The following is an 11,045-nucleotide window of genomic DNA, read 5'->3' as shown; positions in this document are numbered from 1 at the left end:
ACAACAAAGAAGATACTGAATGTGATAAATGAGAAAAATGTCAAATATTTTAAAAAGTAGAAATTGGAGTCTGGGACTAGAAAGGAAACATTCTGTGTGTTATGCAAATTAATCACATATACTTTATACAGTGTCATATTCTAGTGATTCACCATGTAAAATTTGACATTAAGATGTGTCCCTGGTCAAACTAGAATGAGCGTTTTTGTTTCCAAATGTCAACTATCATACTAACATGTCTTGGCAAACACTGACATTTTCTGAGAATCTACAATGCAGTAAAGGAAGCAAAATTATTTGACACTAATGTCATGTTTCCTTGGTACTTAATGGAGAAAGAGACTTTCTGAACTTACTGGCTAAATAACATCTCACATCTCAGTAACCAAATGGTATGTTGATCCTATGTCTTTGAATAGCTTCTTAATGGCATTGTTGAAGGACATGAATTCTATTGGTACTTTTGAAACAACAAAAAATTTATTTTCAAGAGAAAAATCTATTAGAACATGATGTATTATACTCTCAGTTTTTAAAATAAATAAACATAAATAATAACACAGGAGAAGTACAAAATGAAAATCACTTCCAAACCTAAGTCTTGATAAAATAAATCAGAGATAGCATGAGAGTAAGTAGTACGTAGGATTTAAAATCAAGAGATCTGAGTTTGAATTCTGCCTCAATCATTTAGTAACATTCAATGTTTCAGAGTTTCCATTTCCTCTGAAGGCTGAAATAGAAGAATAAACATAAGGCAAAACATTGGATAGAAAGCTGACTTTGGATCAGGAAGAGGCAGATCTACCTAAGAGATACTTTGTGATCCTTGCTTGGAAAGTCATTTTTTATTTTATTATCCTAGAGAGTTGGCTCCTACTCAGCAACTTCTAATTTTACAATCTGCATTAGAGGGAGTTTCTTCTTGGGAAGTTCTCTACATCAGTGAAATCACAGATTCAGTAAAACAAACAAACAAACAAAAACCTTGCAAAAACAAGAGTTGTTCTAGAGAAAGTATTCTGCAAATCTCAAAGTGCTATATAAATGTGAGTTAGTATTAAACTAAGTGATGGCTTAAAATCCTTCCCAGCCCTAAACTTTTATGATCCTATATTGTTTATGACAAAACAAATAAAAATTTACATAGATGGAAGAAAATGTTTAGGCCCTTTTGTCTCATGATTTATTGCTATCAAAAACCGCTTTATTCAGAGGAGATGGTGTAACAAACCAAGAAAACACACTGGAATTAGAATCAGAGAAGCTACTCAGGATCACCAAAAGCTCACAAGAACTGGTGTCCCAATTGAAAATTGTAGGAGGAACTGAATTCAAATTTGACCTCACCTTCCTGGCTGTGTGACTCTGGGCAAGTCACTTAACTCCAATTGCCTCAGCAAAAAAAAAAAAAAAGGAAAAAAGAAAAAGAAAAAAGAAAATTGTAGTTATTACTTATTGTATGTCACATATGAGAATGATATGCTCACTCTATTCAAAGAATAATCATAACTGATATCTATGTAGTATTCAAAAGCTTATAAGGCTGTTTTTGCATATGATGTCTCATTTGATTCTCACAACAATCCAAAAGAAAGATACTAAAGCTATTATAACCCCATTTGAGACTTAGGGAAGTTATACAACTTGCCCATGGCTGGTTGCACAGTATTAGTGACTATGTGTCAGAGCTGGGTTTTGAAGCCATGTCTCATCTGACCTGATTTTGCATTTCTAATCCTTGTGGTCAGCAGTATGAAATTCATATGTTGCTGGCAAATATATCTTTGACAGTTATTCACTCAACTAAAGATTGAGAGACTTTCCATACTTATGGCACCAATAAGTACAAGTATATTAATTCTAGTACTTCCATTCTTTTACAAATAAACTATTCTTTAAAACAGACATTTAAAACAGAATGTGTGTCCTAATGTGCAGAATATATGTTGTGGTCCTCAACTACCATTGCACAGATGTACAAAAAGTGATGAGAAGCAGGAGCCTGGAGAACTTGCAGTCATGCATGACGTGATTAAAACTGCTGTACCGTTTCAGTAGGGTGATGGTTTCTTATGACACAGATGTGTAACCCTTCTTCAAGGTGTACTTCCTCTGTCATCTTTAAAATGGCCTCTCACAATTAATGCACAGGATCATTGCATTTCCAGCTGAAAGTGACCTTAGAAATCACCAAGTTTATCTTTTCCTCTTTTTTCCTTGCAGATGATGAAATTGAGGTGCCAGCTAAAACTGACAGCCATATTGGTATATAGCTTCATTTTATGTAAAATATCTGATGATCACTAGAAAATAATAATAATAAGTCAGTGGTTCTCATCTTTTCAGTCCCCTAAAATACTTGGTTTTCATCAAACCTTCCCATATTCTCTATTAAATACTAGAGGAGATAAATTCAAGAGTTTATCATGCATATAAGAAAATTTAAAAATTTTCCCATGCTTTCATTCTATGCTGAATAATGAAATAAACTCTGTGCATATGCACAAAAAAATAAAATAAAGAAATAACTTCAATAAAATAACTATTATCAAATACTCCTAGCAGGCCTTTGCCAAATATTTTCTATACTTCTGGGGTACTCACCAAGTAGCTAAGAGTTGTAGTGGATAGAATACTGAGCTTGGAGTGAGAAAGACCTAAGTTCAAATCCAGCCTGAGAGTAGTGTGACCTCAATCTCTTTAACTATAAAATGGAAGTAATAATAGCATCTACCTTTCAAAGTTATTGTGAGATTAAATGGAGGAAAATAAGCATTTATTTAGGATCTACTAAGAATTGCACTAAGCACTTTACAAATAGTAAATAAAAATATTTCATAAATTTAATAAGTAAAATAAATTTTAATAAATTTAATTTAGAAATTTACTAGGAAAACTATTTACTATTTGTAAAGTACCCATAGGTTTTACTTGTAAAGTATTTATAGCAATGCCTGATATATAACAGGTTCTTAATAAATATTTGTTTCTTTCCTTTCCTTTCTTCTTTTCAAGATTAGGAACTCCTTGCCTTGAATTGATACCGCTTACTGAAATAGTAGAAATTTTTCACAAGGTAAGCGGCAGAAACAAGATTCAAACTAAGGTATACTGAATAGAATGAATTTAGAATATAAGATTATTAAAGGGAGATTATTTCAAGATTGAATTTGTATGCAAGGTGACTATCACACTATCAGGCATATAGTAAGTATATAATAAGTGCTTGTCAATTTATTGGTTCTGATTCTAAATCTAGTTCTTTTGACACTGTAAAGCTGACATTCTCAAAAGGCATTTGCTTAAAATGTGGAAAATACCTGCCAGTTTGAACATTGAAAATTAGTTAAAGATTCATTGAGACCAACTCAACTAGGAAATTTGAGTCATCAGGTAATCAGTTTCATCAGAAAATATAATCCAAGAATATTAGTTGGAACTAGATCTTTTGCTTTCTTGAATGTCCACCCAAGGTTAATTCTGCGGAGCTCCAAATCAGAGAAAAACAGATTTTGTCTTCAGAACATCTTAAATATATTACATTTTCCCCATACATACTTACAATTAGGTATAGGTTCAAAACATTCCATATAAAAAATATGCAAATTCAAAATGTTCTTAATTAAGCAAGCAAAAAAATATCATTTAGAGCATATCTGATCCTCTAAAACTCAAGATAAAATAAGTATTAAAAACCTTTTAATTACTTTTCAAAATAGTACCCTAAAAGCCGATACAAAGGAATGGGCATGGGGATTATTTGAAATACTTACAGGGTTTTTTCCTTTGTATTTAACAGGTATGTGTGCTAGAATCAAGATGAACTTTTTCTTTAGAATTGAGGGAAGAAGAGAATAGAGAAAAAGGGTAATATACTGCCTCTGTGATATTGAGATCTCTGTGCCCAAGTTTTTTTTTCCTTTAAAATAGGGCTAAGAATATATGATAGTGGTTATAAAGATTAAATAAGAGAATAGATGTGATGACATTATTTATTTATTTTTTGCTGAGGCAATTTGGGTTACTTGCCCAGGGTCACACAGCTAGAGAGTATTTAGTGTCTGAGATCACATTTGAACTCAGGTCCTCCTGATTTTGGCCTAATGTTCTATGCATCTGGGCCACCTAGCTGCCCCTGTGATATTTTTTAAACATTTAAACATTTTTTAAAAATTATGGAGGCCGTTTGTTTTTACATCACAACTGGATACATCAACCACTTTTAAGTCCAAGTGATCTTGACTTATCACAGAATAATAGTTAAGCCAAACTAGCTGACAATTTGATTAAGTATAGCAGTATATGTAACATTCTGTGGTCATAATCTCTCACCTTTCAAAGGAATGGAGGAAAGTGCATATTGTTATCTCATTTAGAAGTCCAAGATTGGCCATCATATCTATATGATATTTTGCTTTATTTTAAAGTTATTTATTTTTATAGTATAGTAGTCATGTGTATTAGTTTCTTAATTCTACTTACCCTGTTTTCCTTCCATTTATATAAGTATGTGATTTTATTTATTAAAGGATAAAATGCTAAGCAGATTGGAGCACCAAAGTGAGCTATGCAAACCTATCATATTCTTTTTCTGATGATTAAATGTGGTATGTAAAAAGAAATGTTAGAAACATGGCTCTTGGGGTTGCCAAACTTCTATAATTAGTGAAGTGAGTGTCCCCATTAAAGAGATCTGGTTAATTCAGGAGGCCTGGATCAAAGCGTAGGTGTCAAAAACATTAAAAATTGGAAACAGCTATACCAGTATTGTCCCAGGGATTCCTGATAAGACAGAAAGGCTTATCTCCTTTCTCAGGAAGTTAAAGCTCTGGCTCACAGCCAGAGAAACAATATTCACAGTTCCTAACACTTACAATTTATTACTTTTCAAAACAGCTTTGCAACACCCTTTGTTTTATTGTAGAGACATTGCCTACAATAAGATCATGCAGAAGCATTACCATCACTATTTCTCCCCCAAATTTCAGATCCAGAATCTAGTCTACCACTTCCCTGGGGCTCTATTTTAGGCCTGAAGTATATCTCATAATTCTTAGAAACTGGCAGTTTAAGCCCTAGAATATAGTGGGTATGAAGACAAGAGTGATGAAACCACTCGAAAGTTGTTAGCTATCTAGTTTATATCATTCCCACTTAGAGAAAAAGAGGCATTTTTATCATCTCGGCAGTGAAAATCCCATTGCCAAATACGCAGTACATAAAAATAATAATTCATATTTTTTACAGAAATGTGAGGACTTGGGTCACACAGACAACAAAAGGAAGTACTAGAGATTTTCTCTGATTGTCACAACTTCTCAAACCTCTAAAAAAGAAATTATACATGAAAGATAAAGTACCTTTAGCTATCTCCATGGTCAGGGATACCAAAAATCCAAAAGAAAGCTAAAAAAAAAAACCCAAACCAAAAACAACTCTATGAACTGACACTGACCCTGAGCTCACTCAATTCACCTCCCCTGTCTCCCATACTATCAGAAGCAATGCTACATTAGCAGACCCAAAGACATGACTTTACAACAAAACCTATTTCTACATCTGATTTCCCTGCCCTCCCTAAGCCACTCCACCCTCCTTCCCGCCTCTTCAGTCTTTCCAGTGCTAGGTAAATTTGTCCAGGCTGAGGACAGATAACCAGTGCTGCCATAGTCCTTTGGAAGCAAAAGCCTGCTTTGGATGGCAAAACCCTGAAGCATCAACTTTGCAAAGCTGTGAACTGCTAATGCTAATGCAGAAGAACCGTATAACAGCTGCATTGCAACCCTTTAAAATCTGTAGAAAATATATTTTTAACCAAACAAGAGGTAGAGGCAATTTTAAAAGTCAAAATGTATAATTTTAAATCACTTGAACCTGAAAAGCTTCTGCAGAGACAAAATTAATGCACTTATGAAGGAAAGTGGCTAAATGGGGGAGAAAAAAAATCTTTGTATCAGATTTCTCTGATAAGAGTTTGATATCAAGATATCTATATTTATATATGAAGGCACACACATATCTATCTATCTATCTATCATCTATTTCAATTTTTCAACAGATAAGTGGTTAAAGGGTTGGAACAGTTCTCAAAAAGGAACTATATGAAAGAATGCTCCAAGTCACTAAGAGCAATGTAAATCAAAAAAAACCAAACAAACAACTTTCACTTTACATCCTGCAGATAAGAGTTTGAGACATGAAAGAATTCTCCAGATCACTAATAATAAGAGAAATATTTATCAAAATCATTTTGAAATTTCACTTTACACCCTGCATATTGGAAAAATGACAAAAATAGAAGTGCTCATTGTGGAGGATGAGTGTGCTGTGGAATGATAGATGCACTGGTTGTTTTTCATTCTCAAAGAGAACCAAAATGATATCATTCCATTAGGGTCAAGGTACAATGTGTCTAACTATGGCTGGTTAGACCAATATGAACTTGGAAGTCTCTATCACAAATCAGGCACAAATAATCCATATAAACATTTGGAGTGGAGATGGCACTACATTTGTGCATCTCACATTTCTTTTGAGCTATTGAAGTGCTGTTTTGCAGAGTGCCTTCTTTGACATGGGCACACTATGCTGGGTGTTCCTTTGCCAGTGTCTCCTATTTTTCACAATTGATTCCAAACTTCTTCAGAGAAACCTTGAGAGTATCTTTGTATCACTTCTTCTGAATTCCATACACTTTCCTTTTGTCAGTGCTTCATAAAATCATCTTTCAGTATGTTTGCTATTCAACTAAAATAGCCAGCCTTCTGCTCTCTGTGATAGTTTGAATGCTTGGCAGTTCATCTTGAGAAAGGATCTCAGTGTCCATTACCTTATTTTGCCAGGTGATCTTCAGTATTCCTAAGATAGCTCAAGTAGAAGTGATTCAGTTTCCTGACCTGGCATTATTAAACTGTCCAAGTTTCACAGGCATAGAACAATGAGGTCAGCACAGTGGCTCTGATAACCTTCAGTTTAGTAGGCAGTATATAAAGTCTCTTCACTCCTATAGTTTTCTCTGAAACTTCCCAAATACTGAGCTAGTAATGTGCATATCAACATCATCATTTATGTGTACATCCCTGGAAAGTATATTGTTAAAGTAAATGAAGTTATCCACAAAATTCAAAATGTCTCCATTTTCTGTAGCTGATAGTTCCACATGTGGTATGGCTGTTGAGATTCACTCTCTCTCTTTCTCTTTTTCTCTCTCTTTTTGATGTTGATAGCCAGGCTAAAATTAATAAAATTAGCAGAGAATTGATCTATACTTTATTTCATCTAAGACTCAAAGGCTGCATCTAGTGCACAATCATTTTCAAAAAATAACTGAGTACCAATTCTCACTTCATTTTTGTCTTAGCTTGAAGCCTTTTCAATTTAAATAATTTACCATCAGTGCAGTAGCTGACTTCAATCATGTTTTTGTCCTCATGAAAACATTTGACAACACCACTGAAAACATAATGTTAAAAAGCATGGGAGAAGGGCAGCTAGGTGGCGCAGTGGATAGAGCACCAGCCTTGAATTCAGGAGGACCCGAGTTCAAATTTGGTCTCAGACACTTCCTAGCTGTGTGACCCTGGGCAAGTCACTTAGCCCCAGCCTCAGGGGGAAAAAAAAAATGGGAGAAAGCATACAGTCCTACTATACTCCATTAGTGAATGAGAATATGTAAGTATCATACATTAATCAGAATCTGTTTAAGAGTACCATTATGCAACTGATAAAAATACTGCTGAACTTCTCCATACAACCAAATTTTGCCATGATCTTCTACAAGCCCTCATAACTGACAGTATCAAAGTACTTGGTCATATGGAGGAACATTGTATATGGAACTCTGTTCTGCTCCTGGAATTTCTGCTGGAGTTGTTGGGCTGCAGACATTATATCAACCATTCCCCAACCCTTTTTGAAGCCAAACTGGCTCTTGAGTAGATGATCATTGTTCAGGTGAAAGATGACTAGCAAAAATCTTGCCAGGAAGGAATAAGAGAAAGATTCTCCTGTGATTGGCACAGAACAATTTGTTTCCCTTTCCTATTATATAAATGAACAATAAATGAATTCTCGAATTCTTGGGGAATAACATACTCTTGCCATATGACATGGAAATTTCTTTCTGACCAAGCTCTAAGTGCTCCACAAGTCCCTGCTTCAGTCCCTTTATGGCCACTGAAACAAATTGTTCTCATCTGCTCATTCTATCAGAGTAAGTCTTCACATGCTTGGGGTAGGCATCCCTCCAAACCCCAACTCACTATCAGGTTTGAGACCTATTGGTTATTTTTGACCTGGTTTGACCTGCTGTACATACTTCAGCTACTTGAAACCATAAGTAAAAAAGCTAGGTGGTAGGTGGTCACCAAAGGTGAAAAGTGGCCCTGAAAAGAGTTCAGCAGCTCTCATTTCAGAAGTTAATTTTTCCTGATACCCATGTATCCCAATAGTTGCACTCCTACATTGTTGGTGGAGCTGTGAAATGGTAAACCATTTTGAAAGCAATTTGGTATTATGCAAATAAATTGATTGAAATGTCCATCCCCTTTAAACAAGATACTCCATATCTGAACTTATCCAAGGAAACCATTGGTAAAAAGAAAGTCCTCATGTACTCCAAAATAGTTATAGAGGCACTTTTTGTGATAGCAAAGAATTGGAAACAAATAAATGCCTATCTATTAAAGAATGGTCAAACAAATTCTGGCACATGAATATAAGAGAATACTACTAGGCTGTAAGAAATGATGTATATAATGAATACAGAGAAGCCTGGAAAGATATATATCAATTGATGAAAAATGGAGTAAGCAGAGGCAAGAAAACTACACACACAGTAAATACATCAGTGGATGGAAAGTAAACAACTATTTTCCAAAAGCAAATATAATATAATAAAGATCATATGAGATTCAAATGAAGAAATATGAGAGAATATTCCTTATCCACTCTTTTGTTGAAGTAGGTGGTCCACAGATGTTATGTTGGTACAGACTTTTTCAATGTATTGATCAGTTTGATCAGTTGTGGGTTTTTTCCCCCTCTCTTAAAAAAAAAAATATTTGTTATATGGAATTAGTCTGGGGAGGTGAGGAGAAGAGGATTTTGGGGATAACTATTTTAATATAGGAAACAGATTTTTTTATTGCTATAAAAACTTATTTTAAAAAAGAAATGTGAGATTTGCAGAATATTTTTGCAGAGTTGAGGGGTCTATGGTTATAGGACATTCTATTTTCATATTTTTAATTTATTAATTTGTTTCCCCAATTGTTTTTCTTTTCTTCCTTTTTTCTTTAAAAATATACTTTGATGTGCCAAAATGTTTGTGGCAGCTCTTTTTGTAGTAGCTAGAAACTGGAAGATGAATGGATGTCCATCAGTTGGAGAATGGTTGGGTAAATTATGGTATATGAAGGTTATGGAATATTATTGCTCTGTAAGAAATGACCAGCAGGAGGAATACAGAGAGGCCTGGAGAGACTTAAATCAACTGATGCTGAGTGAAATGAGCAGAACCAGAAGATCACTGTACACTTCAACAACAATATTGTATGAGGATGTATTCTGATGGAAGTGGAAATCTTCAACATAAAGAAAAACCAACTCACTTCCAGTTGATCAATGATGGACAGAGGTAGCTACACCCAGAGAAGAAACACTGGGAAGTGAATGTAAATTGTTAGCACTAATATCTGTCTGCCCAGGTTGCATGTACCTTTGGAATCTAATGTTTATTGTGCAACAAGAAAATGATATTCACACACATGTATTGTATCCAGACTATATTGTAACACATGTAAAATGTATGGGATTGCCTGTCATCGAGGGGAGGGAATCGAGGGAGGGGGGGATAATTTGGAAAAATGAATACAAGGGATAATATTATAAAAAATATATATATAATAAAAAATTATTAAGAAAAAAAATAAAATAAAAATATACTTTGTTATATGCGATGGCTGGGGAGAGGATGGAAAAAGCAAAAGAAATCAGTAAACATTTATTTTTAGGAAAAAAAAAACATGGTGGGGGATGTTAGTACAACTATTATTATTCCCATTTTACAGATAAGAAAATGGACACTTTTGGAGGTTAAATGATTTGACCACCATCATTTGGTTAGTAAGTATTAGTGCCTTCATTTAAAGCTAAGAACCTAACTCTATGTCTTGCACTATTTCATTTTTGTTTGTTTGTTTACTGCAATCTGGTGCTTTTTATTCTAAAAATATTCTACGTACATCCTGAAATACAGAGCTTTAAGATTTTCCCCATTCTTTCTATTGGGGCCCTCTGCCAATATATAATACATAGGGTTTGAAAAGTGAAGACCTCGACCTAATAGACCTCAGGACCCTATTGTCTCTTTAAAACCCAGATAGCCCAAAAAATTACCTATGCATATATCTTGTAAATAAAAAGCTGTTAAAAAAACAAAACAAAACAAAACAAAACAAAAAAAACCAAGCAGCCCAATCATTCCAGGACTAAGGATTCAACAACCTCTACCTATATTCAGCCTGAACTGCTGAAGATATCCCTAAAAAATCTGCTCACTTCATGTAGTTTAGCAATTCTGACTAGGCAAAATACTATTCTGCTTCCTCTCTTTCTTCCTCTCCCCCCTTCTCCCTGGACCCTTTTTTTCCTTTTCCTCTTTAGCCCTTTCTCTGACTTGTATGACTTAGACTGACACAGACCATCCCTCCTTCTCAAACTTTCTGTTGCTGATTCTGTGCCCACCCACAGTACCTGAATTACTAAGAACTATGCTTGATATTTACATCTGCCTGGGATTTATTATCACAGTTCCAAAAACGCTTGAATTACTCCGTGAGGGTTAGCATTAGGACACCTACATTTCATTAGGTGGAGGCAGTCTGGGACTGCCTGCCTCCGTGCTCTTCTCAGTCACGACTGCACTCCTTAAAAGGAGGTTTGCTTAAAGGGGCACCTTGAGCTCTCTGGGGATCCGCATCCAAAGACCCGAAACAGACTTTCAAATTACACAGGGATCTGTGCCCAAATAACAACCCCAT

Source organism: Sminthopsis crassicaudata, chromosome 1 (assembly GCF_048593235.1).
Source record: "Sminthopsis crassicaudata isolate SCR6 chromosome 1, ASM4859323v1, whole genome shotgun sequence".
Classification (NCBI taxonomy): Eukaryota; Metazoa; Chordata; class Mammalia; order Dasyuromorphia; family Dasyuridae; genus Sminthopsis; species Sminthopsis crassicaudata.
This window is presented reverse-complemented; position numbering follows the sequence as displayed.